Consider the following 24,709-nt stretch of genomic DNA (forward strand, 5'->3'; position numbering starts at 1 on the left):
GCATCATTTCAGTTCACATGCCACTAAACTAAGAGCCTCAGGGATGTCACCTCTGCAGAGGTGTGGTGGCCTGAGAGCACCAGTGTCGCCACTAATGATCTAAGACAATACTTTCCTATCACTTTTGGCAGTTTCATTCAGATAACTACTTAGAGTCCTTTCTGGACACCAGCCTAACACCTGGGCCATTTGGATGCTATGGCTACTGGGCTTCTTGGTAGCTGTCCCAAACCTCAGAGAAGCCATTTAAAGGGCTGGGCTATTCTGAGACCTGGGTCTGCCTCAAGTTTAGTCTCCTGCATGTGCTTTGTGTCCATGGCATCTGACTGCAAGGATCTCCCAGTGACCCCTGCGCCTTGCCACTTTCAGGTTCAACTTTCTCTGAAAATGCCAACCTGAGAAGAAAGATGGCCACCAAAGGTGTGTGTGTGTGTGTGTGTATGTGTGTGTGTGTGTGTGTGTGTGTGTGTGTGTGTTCTGTGATGTGGATTAGAAATGTCCTCCAAGGTAGGGGTAATATGGCTTGGATCTGAAATGTCCCTCAAGGCTCATAGGCTAAGTCTTGGTCTCTACCAGTGACAGTATTTTATGGGATGGTGACACCTTTAGGAAGTACAGCTTAGTAGAGGGAAGTGAGGTTAGGATATGCCCTTGAAGGAGCCATTGTGACTCTGATCATTGCTTCTTTCTACTTTCTGGTTTCTAAGAGGTAAACAGGCCTCTTCTGCCATGTATTCCTGACATGTCTTGCACAACTATAGGCTCCAAATAACAGAGCCAAGTGACTGTGGATGAAAAACCTCTGAAAACCGCCAAAATAAACCTTTTTTTCCCTTTAAGTTTATTGTCTCTGGCATTTTGTCACAGTAATGCAAAACTAAGTAGTAGAGGGGACTTAAGCTGGGCAAGCAATCAGACAAGTTGCCAAGTTATCTTTATGCCTCTCCTGTCCCCAGATGGTCTTTTGGCAGCTGCAGGGTCACATATCCTAGCCTAGAGGCTAGAAAAGAGCGTGAAGGTTCTGCTAATCCTGCTGACCCCCAGGATCACATTTTCCCCGGGTCTGTCAAGGGATCCTGAGTAACGGCTCCATTGCTTATGTCTTCCCCTCAGTGTCTGGCATATAAAAAGTACTCAGGAGATGTATTTTGGCTGAAAATGCCCTGAGAATCTGTGTCCTCTTTGCTTATAAGACACCCTGGACGCAGTTCTTTCTCCTGGACTAAGGTGACTGTTATTCACAAGGTGTAGGCTAAGTTTCACCATGGCTCATACTGTGAAGTCACTATCACCCTTGAAGACATACCTTCTTGGCTGTGGCCACTGAGTGTCTACTTTTTTGGGAGTAGTGTCCAAACCTCAGGGACAGAGTCACTTTTGAGGTGCCCACCAACATGGTCTATACACTGTTGGTTAAAAGTAATCCCAAGATCCTGTGTATAGAGTCTCCATAATTCCATGTCTTTACCCTTCCCACACTTACCCATACCCACCGGAGAATAGTGGAAGCCATGATTCTATGAAGTCTGTGGCTTCCCTGGCCACAGGTAACATTGGAGTGAAGTAGAGTTTGACCAGCCCTATCATGGAGGTTCAAAGCCTTGCTCTAGAGATCTGGGGGTGATGTGGAGAGGAGCCATCTCCATGGAGGAATTGGGAGAGACATAGATGGGCTGGAGAAGATCTTCACATGAGAGGAGGGGGGGGGGTTTGCACACAGGAAGGTAGGGTGCAGTGTGGCAGCAGGCCCAGGGAACCTCCACTGTTCCTTCTGAATGAGGACCATGTGTGTGGGAAGAGGTCCCGGTGGGGTCTTCATGCTGAGGTTCTGACCCAGTAACACAGAGTGCTGTGGGACATTGGGAGAGAGGGTCCAAGGCAGTCCAGTGCAGCTGTGGGTGGTGTCAGATTCAGGGGTAGAAGTCCCCTCTCTTCCTTTTGTTGACAGCAGGAGTGTTACCTGGGAATTAAGGCTCACTAGTATTCTGCTTCACTTATTTAAAAAAAAACATATTTTGAGGTTATGATATAACTATATCAATTTTTTCTTTCCTTTCTCCAAACCCTCCCATGTACCCAACCTCTCTCTCTAGTTCTCTTTCAAACCCATGGCCTCTTTATCTTTAATTTGTGCATGTGTGCGTGCGTTCATGTGTGTGTGTGTGTGTGTGTGTGTGTGTGTGTTTTCCTGAATATATAAATACAATCTGTAAAATGTTACTTACAACTTACACGTTTACATTTTCAGAGCTGACATATTGGTATTGAATAACCAGTGTGCTCTCGCCTGGGGAAGACTATTTCTCTTGCTCTCAGCTCCCGCAGCTGCCTATAGTTCTGTGTCTGGGGTTGAGTCCTGTGGCCTTTCCCCCTTCCATATTACCATTGGCGCTGTTTGTTCAGGTCATGTTTAGTCCCCCATGTTGATGAGATACGGCTGTAGGTTCCTGACATTTCTAGGAGACAAAAATTCACGGCGATCTTCTTGCTTCTCAGGCTCTCATAATCTCTCAGGGCCTTCTTCCAAAATGATCCCTGAACCTTAGGTGCAAGAGTGGTAGTGTAGGTGTATCCACTGGGCTGGGCTCTAAGGTTGTGTTTGTTTGTAATGGTCACCATTCGTTGCACAGAGAAGTTTCCTTGCTTATCAGTGGGTGTAAAGATACATCTTTAGAATGTAATGACAGACCGTGCTGGGTTAGCTAAGGGGCAGTTGTAGGTTTCCCCCAAGATCCTACAGCACTAGCCTCTTGGCTCCCACAAATGCTGTGCCATTTGTGAGGAGAGTGTGGATCTGGCACGGATGCCCAGGTTCAGAAGGCGGCCTGATGTTGGTTTCTGCTGTTGTCAAAGGTGATGCAAAGCTAGAATGTGCAGATCATTTTTGCCCCAAACTAATACTCATGGACGCTGGACATTTTTTATTTACTTATTGTTTTTTGTTTTTGTTTTTGTTTTTTTTTTTAACAAGGGTTTCTCTGTGTGGCCCTGGCTGTCCTGGAACTCATGCTATAGATCAGACTGGCCCCGATCTCACAGAGATCTGTTGCCTTTGCTTCCTGAGAGCGTGTGCCACCACCGCTTGACAGAGCTGGACATTTTAATTTAATTAAACATTTTTTTTACAATTGAATGCAGAGCATCTCGTGCTAGACAAGAGCTCCATTACTGTGCCCCATCCCAAGTCCTCAGATAAAGGCTTTGGGAGCCATTTAAGAGGGCCTGGAGCCTCCCTGTCCATGCCCAGCAACCACTGGTCATTTAACAAAGAGCCACTTGTCAGAAATTCCTGCAGTGGCCACTGTTGACATTGCAGTCTCTCTGTGCTAAGTCCCTGTCCCTGATATGAGGGACAGTTTAAGACATGCTTAGGACATCTGCTGTCACTCTTCCTTTGGAGAGCAGCCCACCAGGACCCGATTGAGCAGGGCTGGTCGGCAGGCCATTTCTTTCTGGGTGACACTCAGTAAGTGGCAGGTGATCCTTTCGCTAATCCCCTTGCTGCCCTGAGAGGCTCATGGTAACAGATATCCCTGTGAATGCCAAAGAACCTGATTGAGTTACCTGAGGAGGCTGGGCCTTCTTCCTGCTCCTTCCCAAATGGAATGTATTCAGATAAAGGCACCTTGACACAAGCTACCATCTCCCAAGAGGCTGCTCTGCAAAGGAAATGGGATTTCCCCTAAGCTGTGGCGATATTACTTTTTGATTTTCTGTGAAGCATTTCACCAAATGCTGCCACACACCTGCTACGATTGTGCACTGGGGGTGGGGCGGGGAGAGTCCTGGGGCTTACCTGCTTCCTACCGTGACTGTGGCCTTTGATTCTAGGGCCAGAGTAGCCTGAATCCTGGGGAATTCTTTTTCCCACCAGGATTAAAGATGGTGTATTGCCTGCAGGACCACCATGTTTCATTTTACCTATGGCAAATAGGAAACCAAGTGGTTTAATTGGGAACTTCTCTAGACCTCTTCCATTGGGTTCACAGAAGGTGGCCCTGTAGAGCAGAAAGAGTCTTGGGCTGGGTCCTGGAGCCTTGGCTGTTGGCCGCTCAATGTCTCTCCTGCTCTGTGGGTGTCCTTCCCATGGCCCTTTTGTAGGCTCTTCTGTAAAACAGTTAACGGTAAAAAAGCTCACTCGGGTTTAAAGTGGAACTTTATGGTTTTCAAATAAAAATACAAGATACCTAGTTAGATCTGACACTCAGTTAACACAAAGAAAAAAATTATCAGTATAAGAATGTCTACTCCATCATTTGTAATACAATTTGTACTAAAGAAATAATCTGTTTCTTATTTGAAAGCCAAGTAGTATCTATCTATATTTAGATTTTGATGGTACTACTTTTAAATTTTATCATTTGATTTTTTATTATTTTAATTAGCTTACAAGGTAGCAGGACTTCTTCTGGCCATTTTAGTATACACATGTAGCTTTGATTAACTTCCCCTATTCCTCCTTTTCCTCTCTTCCGTCCCTCCATTCCTGTTAAATCTTTCCACTTTTTATTCTTTTGAAATGGGGTCCCAATGGGTAGCCCAAGCTGGCCCCAAACTCAATATCCTCCTGCCTCAGTCTCCCAAGTGCTAGAAGTACAGACATACTTTGTGCCATGCCTGGCTGGAATCTGGACTTTAAGATATGTAGTTTGGGCATTGATTGGCAGCCATGAGATCAGAATCGAGTATCTAGACAATGCTAGAAAGTTATCCTACTTGACTTAAGTTTATGCCCAAACCCATGAACTGGAAACTTTGGTTCACAGCAATGTCTGTTCCTAGTGTCCATTGGAATCCCCTGAACTACGTCAATGTTTGGTGAAGGTTAGATGAATGATGAATGATGAATGAGTGAATGAATGAATGATTAAATGATCTCCGGCTCAGTGTCCTCCTTTACATCACGCATTTGAACTTTTTGTACCACAGGCTCCAGCGTAGCAGCACTACTAGGTCTTCCCAACACAAACCTATCAACTTCAGATCACTCTGCCTTAGTTCAGTATCCCTGCCTCTCCTCAGATGCCCACATTCCTTAGACAGACGTAGCACTTGCATAATGGCTAGACTCTTGAGCATTGGAGATAGATGGCCTCAGGGTTGGTTTGGACCTTTAGCTCTGTCACCTGGCAGTGACAGTGAAATGTAGTAAGGAAGCCCCCATGTAGAGTAAGACTACATATGATGCCCACCTGGCTATCACAAAGGGACACACTTGGGGTGGAAGAATGTGTCCATCAGGAGTCCTAACAAACTCACCTCTATCCTTCCATAGCCACAGACCTCCAGAACTCTCCATTACCTTATATGGTAAAAGGATGTTGGGATACTTCCTGTCAGGACTGATGGATCACATCAGTCTCAGGAGATAGATTTACACTCGCCATTGTCCTATGATCGGCAGGGCCATTGATGCCTATTCACTGAGTTTAACTAGTATTGTCTTGGAGACCACTACATCTGAGCATTGACGAGAAGCTCGGTATATAGCCAAGTGTCTCAGTCCATTGTCCAAGGAGCGTACGGGAAGCCCCATCCAACCCCCTGCGAAAAGCACAAGGTCCACTCAGGTGGAACAATGGAGGGAGGGGGTTCTGTTTCCACAGAATTATCACTTCCCAGGTCCCTGTAGGTACTCTGTGACAAGGCCTGGAGTGGGGACAGTGTCAGGTTCCCCTTCCTGCTCTTCTCCCATGGCTCGATCTGATATATGGTGAGTGAAATCTCTGTCCCACCAGCTTCTCACCCCAAAGAATAAAGGTCATCCTGAGCTTCAGCAGTTTGAGCTAGTAAAGATTTTTATAAAAACTCACTGTCTTGATTTGTGTTCAAGTACTTTAAAGTTCACATATTTCTTGTTTGAACTTTGCTGGCTGGAGTCATTTCATCCGCAATCAGCCTGGATTGGTTCTGCTTATTCAGAGCTCATCAATTACAGAGAACCGGACTGCGGCACTCGCCATCCGTTCAGAGGCTTCGCCCCAGGCAAGCCGATTTATCTGACATTTAATAAGGAGTTTTAGATTTTGCAGCTTATCAGAAGAGCAGCACATGAGCCAGTGAATCCCAGATCAGCAGCTGCTTGAGATGTTCTTTCTCTTGTGCTCCTGACTCTGAGAGTGATGAGGTTCTTCCTCCTCCATTCTTGGCCTGCTTACGCCGTCTTGGTTTTCCTACGATTATTTTAGGGATGGTGTCCTGAAGTCATTTCCAAAGAATGACTCTGAGAGAACCCGAGAGCAAGTGTTCTCTCGTGTGTGTGTGTGTGTGTGTGTGTGTGTGTGTGTGTGTGTGTGTGTATGAGTGGGGGAGTCTGAACTCAGGTCTTCCTGGTTGTGCAGCAAGCCCTTTACTAACCGAGCCATCTCCCCAGTCTCAAGATCAAGCTTTGGCTTAAACAATGGTGCTCAAGAACTACAAAAGGGCATAGGACTCAGTGTAGAGAGGAAAGTATCCACCAATAGGCAGCGACTATGGTTCTGTCCGTAGGAACCATGCTGTGCACCAGAAGAACAGACTGAGCGGCTACTTAAAGCCAGATGTACTGTTCTGGGCTGAGTGCTCTAATGGAGGCATTTCCATGCTCTGAATGTGAGCTGTGTTTGAATTCTTGGTCCCTGGATGGTAACACTTACTGCTTGAGAAGACTAGAATAAAAAGAAATGGGTCTAGTTAGAGGAAGTGGGTAACCAGGGGGTGGGCCTTAAAGTTTTATAGCTTGCCTCACTTCCTGTCCCTTGTGGTTTTGCTCGGTGGAGATGTGAGGAAGCAGCCTTCCAGTCCTGCAGCCAAATCTGTGAGCTGCTCCTGCCAGGATTCCCTCCCCAGACCCCACCCCCGTGGATGTTAGCCTCCTACCATCAGCCAAAATAAATTCTTCTTCCTCTCCTTGCCTGCTCTTGTCAGATATTATTTGGTTGCTGTAACGTCCCTAATAGAGGCACTGAGGGCACATAATGAAGATGTGCAGGCAGTGACTGTCCTGGCCTGAATCTTTTGGCTACAGCTCCGTCAATGAGCAGACATCCCCATATCTGACTGCAAGGGACCATAGTCTTTTATGCAAGTGTCCTGTGGTTGCTTTTAATATTAAACTAACACACGGACTGAATTTATTTCTCCCTTACAGAATCAATTTTGTTTTCACAGATGAATTTTGTACATTTAACTTGCCTGCCCAAAGTTTCCACCATAGATGCTTCCTGTGGGGAATATTTCACTAGATATAAGAATGCCAAATTATTGCTTTGGTCATTCAGGATATTTGGGCTAAGATAAAAAAGAATGAATTCTTTGTGATTTCTAAGTCTCCGTGTACTGAGATCTAGAAGAGCCTCCAATGTCACTGTCGTTATCTTCTCCAGACGTGTTCCTTTGACCCATCCAAGTGGTTAGGGGTTGACCCTCTCACATGTTCCTGAAGCACTCCTTAGCAGAATTGCGGTAAGCCTGAGAATTTTGAGCTTACAGCTCTTTGCATGTTAAATTTTGGGCACCAAGTTCTGCATCACATCCACAACAGCTTCACCCTTCCGGCTCTGAGCTCCCTGTCCTGATTTGTCATGAGCAGCTCTGTTTATATCAAAGTTTGATCTTGGGGCCAGGGAGATAGCTTGGTTAGTAAGGCACAAACTAAACAAGCTTACTGAGGTCAAATCTCATGTACCCATGTAAAATGAGGCCAAGTGAAATGATATGGCTTTATCCAAGACCACGACTGGTGTGGGGACCTCCCCATGGAGCATCAAATCTGTATACAAATCTGCTACCTGCACAGGCCTCATGGATGACTCCAGACACAGCATACCAACAGTCCACGTGTGAGAGCTTGCCTTTCTACTGTGTCTCCTTCCCCCGGTTCCTCTGTCTGAGTGAGCAGCGAGCACGTGTGACAGGTGCCTTCTCTCTCCTCTTTCATATCGAATCAACTATTGAATCCTGAGATTTCATCTCAAAAGTACCCAAACTCAAACCAATGGATGGAACTGTTCAGCTCTGTCCTCAGCACCATTGACTATATCTCTCCTCACCTCAGCTGGTTTCCCTGCCCCACTTCTTACTGGACTTCATTGCTTGTCTATACTAGCAACATGGATTCTATGTCTAGATGGTCAGTCTGGTTGTACCCTTTGTCAGGTTGAGAGCGCTGAGTGGCTGCTGGTTTGCTTGGGACATAGCAGCTCCTCTCCATCACATCTGGGGTCTTGCTCCCTCTCCATCTGCTGTTTCTCTACTCTCCTCCCACATCCGGCTTCGTCCATACTTGCTATTTCCTCCTTGCCAAATCTGAGCACCTTAGACACTTCCTAATACATTGGAATACCAAGTGTGCCTACACTTCTCTGCTGTGCACTCCCCTTAGCAGCCCAAGTGTCTCAGTCCCCACACTCCACCCCGCCCGTTTCCCTACCTCACACACATCTCAGCACTTCTACTTCATGCCTGCAAGCAATTTCTTCTGTCTTTGATATAGCACCTGTCCCCTGTGTGAGAATAGCCTGATCACCTGACTGTTCTTCTCTGGGTGTCCCTATAAAGGCAATCAGGTGCTTGTTTCTGTCCCCAGTACCTGCCACTGGCCCTGGCGTGTGAGTCAAATCTTTGAAAACAGACCAAGCATTTTTACCCGACAATGACCATTTCAATGGCTCAAATTCAAGGTCAAATGAGAGTTAACACAGTCTTTCTTGGTTTCAATTAGAGCGTCACTGATGACCAGTAAACGCAAAGTCTAACACAGACCTTTGAACGTCAAGGCTAAGCAGGTGGACCAGGCTCCCCAGAATGGGCATCAAAGACCAACTGGAATATATTAAGATCAGGACACAACACCCCAAGGAAAATGCTCCCATTCTCTTGCTGTGAGTTCCACATCTGAGCAGCATTGGAAGACACCCCTGACGAGGGACGCAGTTGGGGGTGAGCTTGTTGGAGGAGAATCTCAAAGATAATTCAGTTGCTTACATGGATTAAACATTTAGGCAACATTTTTTTTCTCGTTACCTTGAATACTTGTGGGATAGTGTTCCATTGGTGGAACATGATTTGTAAATAAATACTTCAGAAAAATACTTTTGGTTTTCAAGACCAAACATTCTGAGTAGCCGGCTGTGTGGGTCTCTGGGAGACTTACATGACTTCTGAAGGTGAGTTTGGAATTGTCTGCCTTCTGCTACTTTTCTTGCCTGTTCCTTTTTGTGAGAGGTATAGATGTGGATTTCCTTAGCTGGAAGATAGCAGGAGACTGCCATCTATAGACCCTTGACCTGACTACACAGTGCTTGACAGAGCAACTGTAGGGGTCTGGGTTTCTCAGAAGTCAACACTCACCTCCAGGGTCTGCTGTTAGGTTTTACAATAGCCTCTACTCCTTTGGTCAGTGTCCTCTGGCTTGTTCTGCAGAGGGTCACTGAAAGGGTTTATCATAAGAAAGACCAGAAGATCTTCTCTAAAGATTTTTCCTAGACCTTGCAGGAAGGCAGGAGGTGTCCAGCTTTCCCTTTTGCAAAGAAGAAACTGGGCCCTCTTATGTCAGAGGCCTTACTGCTGCACCATGTCACTAAGGACCTCAGGGCAGAGTGAGGCACTATGTGGGGTTGAATGGCCATGTGGCCACTAGGTATGTTGGCCTTGTGTGTGTGTGTGTGTGTGTGTGTTATCTATATGTTCCAGATCTTCTACATTCAATGCACACATCTCCCATTGAACTGCACTCCAGCCCCATGCATCACCGGATACAGGAAAACTAGGCTCTCAGCAGAAGGTTGCAAAGGGGTGCAGAGATCTTCAAAAGCAAGAAACTGAATCTGGCTCAAGGTTGATGCTCAGAGCGCAGAGCCCCACCACTTCCCCTTAAAATGTCCTTTTACACGACAGAGACCCAAACTAGTCCTTTAGGCGTAGAGGGATGATAACTGGCTGGTTACATAAGCAGGACTGTAGAAGGAGAAGGGCTTGGAGTTCAGGTTGTTTTCATGAAATATGTCTATACTGTTATTAACACCAAATACTTTTATTATATAATATTGTATTATATATAATATCACATGTTTTCTAATATTATGTAATATATAACATTATTAACAACATATAACTAACAACCATGAAAACAGCAATAAAATTCTACACTTCTGACTTAGGAAATGTGTGTGTGTGTGTGTGTGTGTGTGTGTGTGTGTGTGTGTGTGTGTGCAATTTTACCAAGGTACGCACTGTAGAGGCAAAGGGGGTGGATGCCCTCAAGTTCAAGCCTGCTGCGTCCAGCCATAGTTGAGATAACTGTGCCCTCCTGCACCCAGGTGCCAGCCCCGTTGACAAAGGTCTGCTTGTTTGGTGGACTTTGTACCCCGATGATTTTTCATAGAGAGATTTCCAGGGCATCCATCACCTGCAGCTCACCTAAGAATGACGAGGCAGGTGCTGGTGCCCTGTCATCTATATATTTTATCTCCCAACTATTTCTTTCCTCACCTGAAAGGTGATCCAAGATGAAACCCACTAATGTGAGAAGGACATTGGCATGCACAGCTAGAGGTCCCCGTGTGTAACACAGGCTGGCCCTTATTCCTCACAGATAGCCCATCATGGCCACTTCTGTACACAGAACCTCAAGGGTCAAAGTCCATCATTTCTCAGGAGTCTTCCCTGCCTCCTCCTTGGTGGGATTGGCTGCCTCTTTCTAGGATACCAAACTCCCAACCCCCATGCCTCCATGTGGTTTGACACATTCTATCCTCCAATTTCATGGCTGCATAGTCCTTTTTTTTGTACCACGCCGTCTCTTATGGAAAGGGATTGTGTGCTTAGCTTTTGTTCTCAAGGTAGAACTGGGAGTCTGCTATGCAGTTAGGGGCCAGCGAACATCCAATGACTAAAGATGTAGGCATGTGGTGGCACACATTCTGCCCCTGAGGATCTTTCTGAGTTGAGATCTTTGTTTCAGTATTTTACCTTTGACAGCTAAAGGCAGGTCATGAACTCCTGTTAGAGACAGGAAGCATGTATTCTAGGCAGTGGGGCCATAAAGTCTCTTGTTCCTGCTTTTGAAATCCACCAATGAAGTACAAAAGCAGCCAGAGCTAATATGCAAACAAATACTTGTTCTAATAAAACTTTATTTACATCCCAGCCCAGACAGAAACTGTATTTAGCCTACTGGTCATCATTCTCTGGCTAAGGTTTGCCATGCAGCTACCTGTTGTTATCGTGGGTAGGGCTTCCTTGCTGGAAGTCAAGAACAGAGCAGATGGTTGCCTGACCCTTGACTTTCTCCCCCCTACCCCCGCCTCTCAGAAATGGTTCCTGAACTTGTAATCAAACTTTCTAGTATTTTTTGTGGTATCTCCCTCAGATAACACCCCAAGGTACTTTAAAAAAAATATATATATATATACACACACTCAGTCTTCTGTTGCAATGACAAAGATGGCTGCCTTCTTTGCAGGAGGAACTGTCCTGATATTCCCAGAAACCTCATGGAAGCTCCTTTCCCAGAGCTTCCATTGTGCTTCCTCTGCCTCTAGAGCTAATTTTAACTTTTCTTTAAAAAATTAAAAGTGAGGGAAAATCCAAGCAAACCATAAGTGAAGGTGTAAAGATGAGCATGGTGTGGCGGGGCTCAGTCATTGAGCTTTTAATTTTTTCTTTCCATTTGTGTCCCACACCCATGCCCCTCCCCCTGTGGTGTGATGGAACGCAGGATCTCATGCATCCTGAGCAAAAAGCTCTGCCATTGAGCTGCAAGCCAATAACCCTCCCCACCCCCATCCCAGATACTTATAAGAAGGATGCATTCACTAGAGCAACCTGTACTAGGACGAAACTCTCTTGTGCTCTGTGGGACAAAGGCAGGGGTGGCTGGAAGGAAAGTTGGGGACTAGAATCCTCTAGAAGCTCACTGCCTGCTGCTGGGGAGACTCCATGGTGGGAGGTAGATTAGCCCTGGTTCATCAGGCATCTCCTCTGTGTGTGCTTCGCCCTTACCTCACCTCTAGTTTGTGGTGGCTTCTGGTTGTCGATTTCTTCATTTCAGCTCAGGGGTACTAAAGTGGGACAGGTCTTAGAAGAGCCAGGACAGAAAGCCATCTTTTACCAGTTCACCTTAGAAGTCATACAGGATTCCTTCTGGCACATGCAATGCATGGAGACAGTCTCAAAGTCCTGCCCAGGCTCAAGGGAGGCAGACAGGTTCCATGGCATGAAGGAAGGGTGGTATTCCAGAACAGCATGCAGTACCAGGTCTAGAACCTGCCACATTCCCCTTCCTGGTCCCTGCCATGTGCTTTCCATTGTTCCAATGACTGGCATAATATTTCCTATAATCTTTTCTGAGAAGTCAATGCCAATGTTTCCATATCACAGATGAGAAAATTCATGTTTGGCGAGGACAAACAGGTTATGTATGTCCCCAGAATCCAGTGAGTCCTTGTCTTATCTAGCTTGCAGTCTTTCCCAAGTCTTCTCAGCTTTAATCTCTGCATAAAGGCATGCTAAGGGCACTGCTTTGTGTCTACTGTTCCCGAGTCCTGTTCTTTGACAGGAAGACAGTATTGCTGAAGGTCTCAAGCAGCAACGGTGATGCTAGGAATTGACAAGTCCATTATAGCTCATAGCTGTGATGAGCTGGGACCAACATCTGCTGTCTCCCACATCCTCAGATCTCCTTTGTCATTTCTGGTGCTGGGTCTGAGTCTTGGGAAGGAAGAGGCCATCTACACAGGAATCCAGGGAGTAGCATCAGCCACTCCTTGGCTTCCTCAGGAACAAGTACAGCAGGGCTTTTATGCTGGGATCACCCTGTCCATCCTGCAAGCAACACACCACTGCTCACACACTTAGGGTAGACAAGGTCAGTGACATCTCCCTCTTGCTCATAAACTATCTGTCGCTTGACCCTGAATTGGGTGTCTCAAGTCTTCATCTTCTTGTGCATGTTGCTACTCTTGGCTCCCACTCACTGGTCATCTTGAAGGGCAGAGAGTGGAGATAGGAAGCCTGAAGGATCTGACCACCTATCTGATGACTCAGATGACTTAATCATTTCTCTTTGAAAATGCTGGGCAATCATTTGACTTCTAAAGAAAGCCCCTGACCACTGGCCTGAGGTGTCTCTGGCTGTGCAGATTTCAGTCCCCTGCCCGTTCCTTCTCACTTATAAATGCTCGTGTGGGCAAGGACCACCATGCCCTCTGAGATGGTCTACTAGCCTCTTCTCTCTTCACCCTATACAGCAGTCTTTGCCACTGCCTCAGATTTCTTTTCACTTCTTCCTTTTCTTTCTCCCTCCTGGGTTGGTTTTCCAGAGCCCCAGCACACTGGTGCTTATAACACAAATCCTTCAACACAATAGCCTCCAGCCATTCCCTCCCTCTCTTCTTGCCCCGGACCCTTACCCCCATCACCGCCCACTCCCAGCTCTTTTCTGCTCACCGGGATGATTTTCATCAGCAGAAATTGCCCAGTCTCCCTGCCGACTGCCAGGGCTTAGAGAAGCAGGTCCAATTCTTTATGTCCCGTGTTGAATTTAATGCCAAAGTGTCATAGATTGCTCAGTGCATTAACTTTACAGCACCATCCTCTCTAAACCGAGCCAAACGTGCAGGTCTCGTCTCCATTTTATGGAAACCCAGTCACTGTACAAGAAAAACTGGCTGTTTAAAAGCTACTTGAACCTTGCATAGATTATCCTCCGCTTTCACTACAGGGCCTTCTAAGAACACGCCACTCGATGTCCCTGGCTGACCCCTCCCATGTTCACTGGCTCGCACCGATGACTGGGTTGGACTAGGTAGGTCTTGAATCACCTCAGCTTCAACACACTATGCTAACTTCAGGAGGGCATGAGTAGCCCCAGTCCCTGCAAGGCTGAAACAGGAAGGATTGCAACAATGAATTTGAGGCCAAAGCTACACTACTAAACTCTAGAGAGTTCTAGACCAGTCTGAGCTGTAGAGTAAGACCCTTCCTCAAAATAGAAAAGCAAACCAAACCATAACAACAGTAAGATACATTCCCCTCCTAACCTCCGAGTTACATGTTCAATAAATGACTCCAAGGACAGGAACATTGCAGCATGTGTGCATTGATGACATGCCTTCTACAGTTTTGCAACCTCAAATTTGGTTAGATACCCTTTTTAGAGTTCTTCTAACATCTATACTGACAGCACACAACACATACACCACACCACATACACACACCGAATCATACCAAACATACCACATCACTCACACACACACACACACACACACACACACACACACACACACACACACAAACTCATACACACACACACAGGCATGCACACAGATAAAATTACCAATTTTTTTAAAAAACAATTAACTTCTGAAAGAACATGTTAATGTGATTGTTTAATTCACATGTTCAGCACCCACATCCCTGTCCTCCATCCAGACTTGGGGTTGTAACAGAATGTCCTACACCCTACTGCTGCTGCCTTACTATCAGTAGGAGTACCAGGATCACAATGGCAGAGAAGGTCACTGAAGTTGGGTAGACCCACAAGCCAAGCCCACCAAGCCAATGCCTTTTCCTAGGTCGGGGAAAGAAAGAACCACTCCTCCAACAGACTTTGAGGGCTACTCCATGACCAGCTAGTTGGGCACTCTTCTGCTATGGTTTCCTCCAGGCTTGCTTTTTCTCTTGAGGAGTGTAGGGGTTCTCAGACCAAAAGGAAATTTACCTGGCCAAGGAATCTTCTGTCCCTGAGCTGAGTTCCCCATGTAAGTGACCTGAGATCTGATGGCACCTGGCTACAGCTTCCAAAGAAGACACTGGCGGGGATGCAACCAATGGGCATAACTCGGAGTCACCCATCCTGGGATGCACGCTTGAGATGAGACACAATAGAAGGCAAGCCTGTGGCAGCAGTGCTGCCAGGCTGGGGACAAGGGGACAGTTGCTGAGGAGATGAGGCCTGGAAGCAAGAAGCTGCTACAACAGTTGCAGAGCCCCCTTCCTTCCCTCCTTCCTTCCTTCCTCCCCTCCTTCCTTCCCTCCTTCCTCCCTTCCTCCCCTCCTTCCTTCCCTCCTTCCTTCTTTCCTTCCTTCCCTCCTTCCTTCCTTTCTTCCTTCTCTTTCTTCCTCCCTTCTCTTTCTTTCTTTCATTCATTTGTTCCTTTCTTTCTTTCTTCCTTTCTTCCTCCCTTCTCTTTCTTTTTCATTTCATTTCTTTCTTTCTTTCTCCCTTCCTCCCCTTCTCTCTCTCTTTCTCTCTCTCTTTCTTTCTTTCTTTCTTTCTTTCTTTCTTTCCTTCTTTCTTTTCTGTTCCTTAATGAAAATTGTTCCTCCCTCCACTAATGACAAATAAGGAAGGAAGGGGAGGCCTGGGGCCAGAGAGGAAAGCAGGGCCCAAAGCAACAGAAAGTGAAGAGGGGTGTTGGGAGCAAGAGAAGTGTTCAGAAAAAGCACACACATTGCCTGTGTTGTGGGAAAGGGGCCTTGGCACATGCTGTCTCCCATTCTCAGTTCTCATCCTCACTCTCTTGAACACGTAGAAAGAACTAGAATGAAATCAGACCTGAAAGGCTTCAGACCACATATTCCAATCCTCTGGGCCTCAGTGAACACCCCTCTGTAAACATTGTCAGAGGGTGGCAGGGGCTTGGGCCTGTGTCTTAAGAGTCCCCTCTCTCCAGTGCCCACTTGGTTCCCAGGGACAAGATGAGCAACAGGAAGTATGGTTTTGGGTCTACATCCCTCCATATGTCACCTTCCAGATGTCAACTTGCTCCTGAAGTGCTGACTCTTCTAGGAGCCACCAGCATTGCCAGGATGCTCTTTCTCAGGGGTCTCCACACTGTCCCCCATGATGGCTCCACTCCCGGTTTCAGTCCCACAGGAATGAACACTGCTCTGGGATTCCCACTGCAGCCAGCCAACGGTCAGGCTTCCCACAGCCCCCAACCCCATGCCACTTGGGCCATCTGTCTTGCCTCACCTGGTCAGGTGTGTTTCTGTAAGGGCTGGTAGAGTCTCATAGCTAGCTTTGCCCTGTGGCTTGTTCAGGCCCAGATGCACAGAACAGCATAATTAATACCCAGCATACAGCCAAGATGGTGGCAGGGCATTTGGGGTTCACCAGATGGCTCTCAGAAGCCTATGGAATGTTCTCCCAGAAGCATCTCATGGTCTGGATCTTTGTCTCCAGAAGGGGGGCGGATGACTGTTCCACCCAGAGATCAAACAGTCAAGGGAGCTGATCAAAAGCACTGTATTTCACATCACAATCCTTGGAGTGTGGATTTCTCTTCCTTACAAAATGCCCTCAAGAATCTCTCTCTTGTGAAGTCCCTAAATCGAAACCTCAACCGGCAGATTCCAGCAGTGGCTCAGAGGAACCGGCCTGCCACCGAGCCTCTGATGAAGGAATCAGTCAGGAATTCATAAAGTATTTATCTAGCTGCCAAAAGCAGACCCACCCTCCCTTTCTTGTATGTTAGAATTGATGCAAAGTTTCCGAGACAAGCCTGCGATTGCGGCTGTCACCAAACAATGCCATATTTCTTTTCTTCTCTTAAATTCTAGGGATCATTCCCCGTAAGAGGGCAATTTGTCTGTCAGGCAGGCAAAACAGAGGCCGCTCTACCCTCATTAAACTGACAGCAAGGGTTATTAGCAGAAAACGAAGCCAGCCCTCCATGAAGCTAGCCACTGTTTCTTTGTGGCGAGCGCCGAAGAGATATTTTCAGTAATTAATTTGATAAATATATTAATTATGAATTGAGTTGACAGTACAATCAGATTGTCAGCCTTCCAGACAGCCTCTTGTGATACGTAGCTCTGTGATGAAGTGCTTGGATTTCAGGTCTGTCATCCTAAGGCAGTCCCTTATCACCCGTCTGCCCATTCACTCTGTAATTTCCTGCGCATTGTAATTAAATGGTGGCTTTCTGATTGGGAGTGACTCCTCAAACTTAATCTCTCTTTCTCGTTGGCATGTGGGGGAGGGGCACAAAAAGCCCTTTGTTTCGGGGCGTTTTCTATGTTAAGGAGCAGGCTTGTCTTTCCTACTTCTTTAAATGAACTCCTGTGGGCCTGAAGGGCACAGAGCAGAAGGAGGCTGAACTTGCTGCTTCAGCCCCTGCAGGTGCTGGGAGGCTGGGATGAGAGACTCAGCTTCCAGCAGACTCAGTGTGGTCACTTTCAGTCTCTGCCACCTTGGGCAGGTCAGCATTCCTCCCAGGTCCTGTGTTCTTCATTATAGGAAGAAAGAGTTGGTTTAAACCATCACAGAACTTCCCAGAAGACCTGCAATTCTGGGATCCCAAGGACTGATGTGTTCTGCCAGCACATCAGACCCCTGGAAATGGGATGGACGGTGAGGGGAAGAGGAGAGCCAAGTGCCAGCTGTATTTCTCCAGGACAGGTCATTCAGGGAGTCCCTTGCTAGCACTTTTTCCTCCCTTTTGATGAAATTAATTATGAACACTGCCCGGGGTCATTTGACTCCGGAGATACATGTCAAGATAAAATATTTCAGAAACACTTCTATTTAATAATTTAAGATGGCGGTTCGCATTTGGGTGCAACAAAGGGAATTATTGGTAATTGCACATTTTAAAGAGATGTGGTGAAGCCCAGCAAAGTAGGGGGATGACGGGGAGTGTAAGGGAGGTCACCAGAGAGTTCTGTTTAGTAAGACACCAAAGAGAGAGGCTCAAACACCCTGGACTGGACCCAGAAAGACAAACTGCAGAGAAGGAGTCATTGGTCTCTGCATTAAGGAAAGACCGGGATTTGTGATTCTGTCCCATAGTCCCATAGCTGAGACACAAGTCCCTGGATAAGCTGGACCTTTCACAACAGTACCAAGGTCTCAGAACACTGTGGGAAGAACAGCAGGTTTTTGTACCACATAGACTCAAGTTCCAAATTCAACGGCTCCTTTCCAGACAGGCCCTCAATTTGTCTGTAAAATGGGTCATTAAGGTACCTACTACCCCAGGCATGAGGTGAAGGTCAAACTTAATAATTCAGCTGAGGTTCCTTCCAGAGCAGCCAGTCAGCACTCGGAACACTGTTATTAGTACCTATTGCTACTACTTATGTGGGTGTCTCTCAGAAGACAGGTGACAAGATGCCCCCTAGTTTATGGATGAAGAGCTGAGGTACAGAGAAGTGCTGTAGCTTGCCCAAGGCTATGGTGGCAGAGTTGTGGTTTGACAATGAACAAATGGACTACAGGAGCTGGGTTTCCCCCATGGGAAGAGGTGAGGCCAGTGCTTGCCTGGGAAACTGGAACAAGCCTGTGCTCCATTTCCTTTGTGGGAAGATAGGGCACACTCCCCTGCTGTGTCTGGGTTCTAGGTGGGAAATACTTTCACTTTCTTTACTATGTGCAGATGAGGGAGGTCCTTGCACTGACTAATCAGAGCACTCTGGGGAGCTGTAGAATTAAAAGGGCAGCTTAGCCTGGTGTCATGTACTGAATGACCTTGATCAGGTATTTCTTTTTTGAGGCTTAGAGAAACACTTGCTTTGTATTGATGAGGACCCAAGTTAGAGCACCAAAAACCATGTAAGACAGGTCAGTGTGTGCTATACTCTTACAACCCTAGAGCTTGGGAAGTGGAGATAGGAGGACCCCTGGTACACATTGACCAGCCAGCCTAGCCTATCCAGTGAACCACCAAGTCAACAAGAGACTCTATTTCAGAAAAATAAAGTGAGTGACACCTAGGGCTGACAACCGAGGTTGTCCTCTGACCTGCATATGCATATGTAGTTCTTACACACAAACATGTATCCACACATATATTCACCCTCTGTGTGTGTGTGTGTGTGTGTGTGTGTGTGTGTGTGTCTCACACACACAAGGGGGAGGGGATCTGGTGAGGTTTACAAAATATACCCGTGCTATTCTCCCTATATTTCCAAGCATCCCTTGCAGCTAGAGTGGAGAAAGTGACACATGATACTTCCAGGCTGAAGCAGTTCAGAGCTGTTGTGTTCTCACAGCTGCCTCCCTCCCCGGAAACCCTGGAGGCCACTGCATGCTTCAGGTGAAAGAGGGATGTTTGATTCACCTGAGTGACCCAAGACTAAGGGGTAAAATATCTCTAGCTGTGCCACTATGGTTAGGGGACTTCTCTAGCATCATGTTTCAGCTTTTGTGGCTATTATACCTTCTTTGCAGGGAGATTCACCATCGCCTCGGGCCCTTTGCCCTTGCCATTTCCCAGAAGCCTTTTTTTCATCCCACTGCTGAACTTCAGACCCGTCAACCTCAGCCAAACTACCCTACCCATGCCCCTCAGCCTTCCCTGAAGACCTGTGAAGAATTTCTCAGATTCTTCTCTGGGTTACCCCAGGGAAATATGCTCACCTCTAGCTCCTGCCTAGCCCTCAGTATCTCTCTTTGCTATGTGCTAGTCTTCTCTGGTTGGTCACCTGTGAGGTTGAGCACATCCTGTCCTGCTTCACACAAGTGCCTAGTTAGCATTCACCACATGCCATGCATGCATGGGTGACAACTTAACACTGTTGTGTGACCTCTGAATGCTTTCTTAGCTCAACTCATTCAAGGCTAAACATCTGCTGGATGTCTTTGAGGAACAGAGCCCAATGAACTAACTCTCATCAAAGATACAAACAAAGACACTTTAGTCCTATTCTGCAGCTATCTTAAGCTGTCTTTGAGGAAAGCCTTCTTCTAGGGCCTAGCACACAAGTGCCTTGTCTCAGAGAGATGGTGATAAAGTGCCTACCCAAGGTGAGTGCTCTCTAGTTGTTGGCTATGAAACAAGGCTGGGTACAGAGTCAGCTGAGTTAAAACAAACTGGTCATTCTCTGTCCCCACCTCTGCTTCCACCCTGTAAAGGGAAAAGGCTGCACTTGGACTTGGCCATCAACACCGTCCCTAGAAGAGACACTGTGGCTGTGCTCTTGACCAGGGGGTATTTAAGGTCAACTCTCGTGAAGAACTTGGGTACCTTGTGTAAAACTCTTCATTGTGTCCATCACCTGGAAGACTTGGTCACCATCATGAGCAGAGAATGGGCCATAGCACTGAAGCACAGTGCTTGGATGCTGGAGTTGGTGAGTTCCTTGGGAGGGTTCCATCCGCTGGATTTCATCCACTGGAGTTCCCCAAAACTGGTAAAACAAAAGCAAAATCAACCCTCCCTCCATAGCACTCAGGGTTTTTGCTTTTGTTTTTGTTTTTGCCTTTCAGTGGAGGCAAAGCTGACGCATGTAACTAATCGGACACAGGTAACCAAGATGACATGTGAAAGGGGAGAAAGAATGGGCTCACTCAGGACAGCACGGGTCTCTGGTTCAGATCTTTTCCCGCGAACAAATACACGCCTTTCCCCCTAAAGTTCTGCCTTGCTGTCTTCTTTTCAGAGAGAGCTTAAGGATGCTAAGCATGGCCAGGGTTGAATATTTCCCTTTGTTGTATGGTTCTTGAGTCTCCACACTTTAACGTGTTCCTGTTACATTTCAAAGCATAAACATGATCGCTCTTCAGGGGGTGCTGAATAAGACCAAAGACAAGCATGTTGTCTATTATCCCACCCTCCGCTTCAGAAATGTTCTCATCAGTGCTCCCTGGGTGTCACTTACTAAATCCTGCATGGCCAACCATAAACGCCTTTATTTTATAACAGAAGTGACTGCTAAGTGGACGCAAATTGATTCTGGAGAGGACGCTAAGTGATAATCCCCCCCAGTTTCCCAGGAAAGAAAATATACCTATTCGAGAGAATTTTCAACTTGGGTTTGAACTTGCTGATGCCTTTTTAGAGTCCAAGTGGAGACTATGGCGCTTTTGTGTGGCTGTCAGATGTCTTTGCTTAATGCGAAGGGAGGAATGATAAATATGTAGAATGCTTTGATGTTAAGACCCCACGGGCCTCCAATGGGGCTGAGTAGAAGGCAGTTGACACTGTGGTTTTCATCCCTCCACAGGGATTGAGCAGATGCTTGAAAATAAATGGCACCTGTGGAGAAAGTGCCTTATCCCTGATTATGTCACTGGAGCCTGTGTTCCCCATGCAGACTCAAGGGCATTTGGGCTCAGAGCTCCTCCTGGCAGGGAACCTAAGGCAGGCAGGGGATGAAAGGCAGGGACTGGCTTTGTTGTGTGCTGTCTGCCAGGGAATCCGCAGGTGAGCCCAGGCAGCAGTGACCAGAGGATTCATGGTACATAGGGCTAATCTGCAGGCAGGGATATAAAAGGAAAAAGTACTCTGGGGATGAGGGATAAATGGATAAATCCACGTGGCTGGGCTGCTTTCCCTATGGGGCCTCTGCATTGCCAATTATAATGAGGAGTTGGAATGGAAGAGGTCTGAGGTGCTATTGCTCGGAAATGGTTATGAGGTTGCCATAATGTCCCTTCTGCTGGAGGTGGAACCTTTGGAGGACCTGTCTCTGCTGGTGTCCTTAAGGTCAACCTCTCCTCTTGGTGTGATTGGTTAGGTAAAGGTAGTAGGAGTTGCAGAGATTTCAGAAATGTCTGAAAAACTTACATCACCAATCTGCTTAAGTAGGACCTTTGAAGGACCCAGGCACTTTTGCCTTCAGAGACCTCTCTCTCTCTCTCTCTCTCTCTCTCTCTCCCCCCTCTCTCTCTGTGTGTACATATCATATATATATATATATATATATGTATTTGTGTATACACACACATATCCATAATACTGGCTGGATTTCTTAGACATTCTTGGTTCATTGATTCGTATATTAATTTTTCTTCCTAATTTTAAGAGGCATATAAATGAAAAAGAAAATATTGTCACAGACCATTAAGATGAGTTTAGGTGCTAGTGAGAAGGCCCTGTTAATGAAGTGATTGCCACATCAGCATAAAGACTCAAGTTCAGATGCTCAGTGCCCACGTTAAAGGCCAGCCATAGAACCCTGGTGCTTGCTGGACAGTCAACAGCGTTGTGGAATTGCTATGCCTCAGGTCAGTGGGGGGCCCTGTTTCAAGAAATAATGTGGAAAGAAATAAAAGAAGATATTAATGTCAGCTTCTGGTCCCCACATTTGCATCTGCATGTGTATGTGAGCACACATGTATTCATCATGCAGCATGCTAACAAATATATGCATACATACAACACACATACACATGCATATGTCTGGAGCCTTGTGTCTCACGAATATGTGTGTTTTATTCACTGGTTTCATAGGAAGCTACCAGACATCAGAGGCTGCCAGTCAACCTTTGGGATGGCAACCTAATGACCAAAGAGGTCAGAGGGACCAAAGAGAATTGGATCTTGGTTAAGTTTTGTCACATGGACATGTCTGGGAAGGTATATGAAGGCTGTCCTAACCTCAGGGTCCTGTTCAGTCTGCTACAACAGGACAGTGTGAGCTCTGTGGTCAAAAACTTCTAGGCTCTAATTTTGTAAACCCCCTTCCTAATTGAATGGCTTTGTTGGCTTGGCCACCACTTGTCAATCTGTAAAAATGAGTCTATGTCTTTTGAGGCACTTGATAAATGGGAGCTATGTTGGAATGTCACACATAAGATGACAACAGGATTCCTATTTTTTCAGGAAGTGTCAATATTCATCACTTCCACGAGCTCCATAAATGCATTCGAGTGTGGCGGACCATACGGCCCAATTGCAACTCCAGGAATTATGGATCTGATAATTGCCCCTCTGGTCCTGATATCAAAGATAAGACAAAGGGTATTTTTGCTTTCCTGTCTCCACAAGATTTCTCAGGCAAATCAAGTGGAAATGACTGTGGAGGAGTAGAAGCTCTAGAGTCCTTGACCAAATTCTTTCTGCGAGTTCTCTGGCAGCCAACTTTCTGTGCCATGGCCAATCTCAGCCTTAAGACTCACTGTGCTGCTCAGCCCTGAATCAAACTAACGAGAGCTTCTGAAAGCTCCTGTAATTTCGTGTGGAAACAATGCCTTAAATTAATATTTTCTTTAGTTCAAAAGGCTGCCTTGCCCTTGGCTGAGTGCTCTTGCTACAGGGGACCAGGGAGTGACCCCTGGCCAGGGGTTTTGCAATGTGGGGACAAAAGCCCACCCCCCTACATCAATAACAAAAAAATATCTCACCCAGAGGCATTAGTCCATCAAAAATGTTCTACAACAGTTGAGTACAAAAATCAATTCTGAAGGGCAGTATATCACAGACCATAAATTATATGTGTCCAGTTGAGAGAGTGAGAGGGAACGAGCAGAGGGGAGATGGGAGTTCCTGCTGTAAGACCCAGTGGAGCGCCTACCCTAGGGGTGGGGGTGGGGCTTGGTCCACAGTCCTCTGCATGCCCTGTGAGAAGTAAAGGCACAAGATAGGGAATGGACATGTCAAGTTAGGGCTCTTGACTGCATGATGATTTTCCCTACCACTGAAAGAACTCCTTCCCTTACAGAAGTGTAAATAATGACTATTCTTTTCTTATAAGATCCTGACAAAATAAGGAATGATTCCACCAAAGCTTAACATAAAGAACCATTAAGATTTTAGGGCTTACTTACAGAGCACCGGTGCCTATAGAAGTGTGGTTGGCCCCAAGGTAGTTACAATGGAAACTCTTCCTCCAGTATGGATGATGGGTTCCCTACAGTCACATAGATAGAATCCCCTTTTAAATAACTATCTCCCAAACCTATACATTCTGGGGTATATCCCAAGACCCTGATGTCATATGCAATTAGGGAAAAATTTAATACTAATGGCTAGGAAGAACAGCAGCTAGAATCTTAGGTAAGGGCCCAACGACCTTCCCCACTCTTTTTTTTTTCTTTTCTTTTCTTTTTTTTTTTTTAATAAGGGAGTGTCATCAGCCAACAAGCCAGATTATGATTAGACTTTTGCAAATATGGGCAACTAATCTAGTGAAAATGGAGTTTGCTTTGCTCACAGGTTAGTGCTGTATCACACCCACCCAGAAAGCCCTGCACCCATATTGGTCTTCAGATCCTTCTCATCCTGGCCAGCATTTGGCTTTTTCCTTGCTTCTAGATGGACACCAAGGAAGACCACTGACTAACTACTACTCACAGCCCTATATGCTCCTCATCGGGACCCAGATTTTAATTACCATACATTACAGAATCATAGATGATGAATGACCACAGTGGCTTCCCATGGAGAACTACCACAGTATCCTTAGCACATGTCCCAAACTCAATCTGATTTTCCAGAGACTCATGGGGACCCTCTTTCACACCATAATGCTTTTTAAGCATTGAGAACACCTTACTTTGCTGGCCCATCCCATCAGAGGTACTCTGCTCAAGTTTCTGAATCCTACCTAACAGGATACCACAAATAACAACTCAGCCCTTAAAAGATGCCATGCTTTTGAAATCTGGTCCTGCCAGCCTCCTACCATTACATGTCATGCCTTTGGGCTAGCTTCCTCTGCTGCAGCCCCACTTGATGGTGCTGAGTCTGGTGGAGGAGATGTCAACTCTAAGAGGCAGAGCATGATACTCCCTGCATCAAATTCTCACCCAGCCCCTTGAGGGGGTCACAGGTTGATGCCCAGGCATGATTAGAACACTGCCGTGGTAGCCTGAGTTTCTCTGTTGTTTCCCCTTTCTCAGGGAAGGGAATTTGGGGGACAGCATTAGCCTATTTCCAACTAAGGGTTAGGGAATCCCATCTACAGCTGCCAGCATCTAACCCTTTGTGTAAAGATTTCCTGCTTCCCCTAAGTGACCACTCCTCTCTTGCTCAAGGCTGCTGATATGTTTACCAGAACC

The 24,709-nt window shown here is 46.4% G+C and overlaps 1 long non-coding RNA gene across 1 annotated transcript in view; it reads left to right on the forward strand.

Annotated features, from left to right (window-relative positions):
* The window catches only part of LOC134485183 (uncharacterized), a 43,845-nt gene that overhangs the window by 6,547 nt on the left and 12,589 nt on the right, over positions 1-24,709 (forward strand). The window contains exon 4 of the long non-coding RNA XR_015647574.1: positions 19,841-20,058. This is a non-coding gene — a long non-coding RNA (uncharacterized LOC134485183). The remainder of the gene's footprint in view (positions 1-19,840; positions 20,059-24,709) is intronic.

The sequence above is a fragment of the Rattus norvegicus genome, chromosome 1 (genome assembly GCF_021556685.1).
Source record: "Rattus norvegicus strain SHRSP/BbbUtx chromosome 1, alternate assembly SHRSP_T2T, whole genome shotgun sequence".
Classification (NCBI taxonomy): domain Eukaryota; kingdom Metazoa; phylum Chordata; class Mammalia; order Rodentia; family Muridae; genus Rattus; species Rattus norvegicus.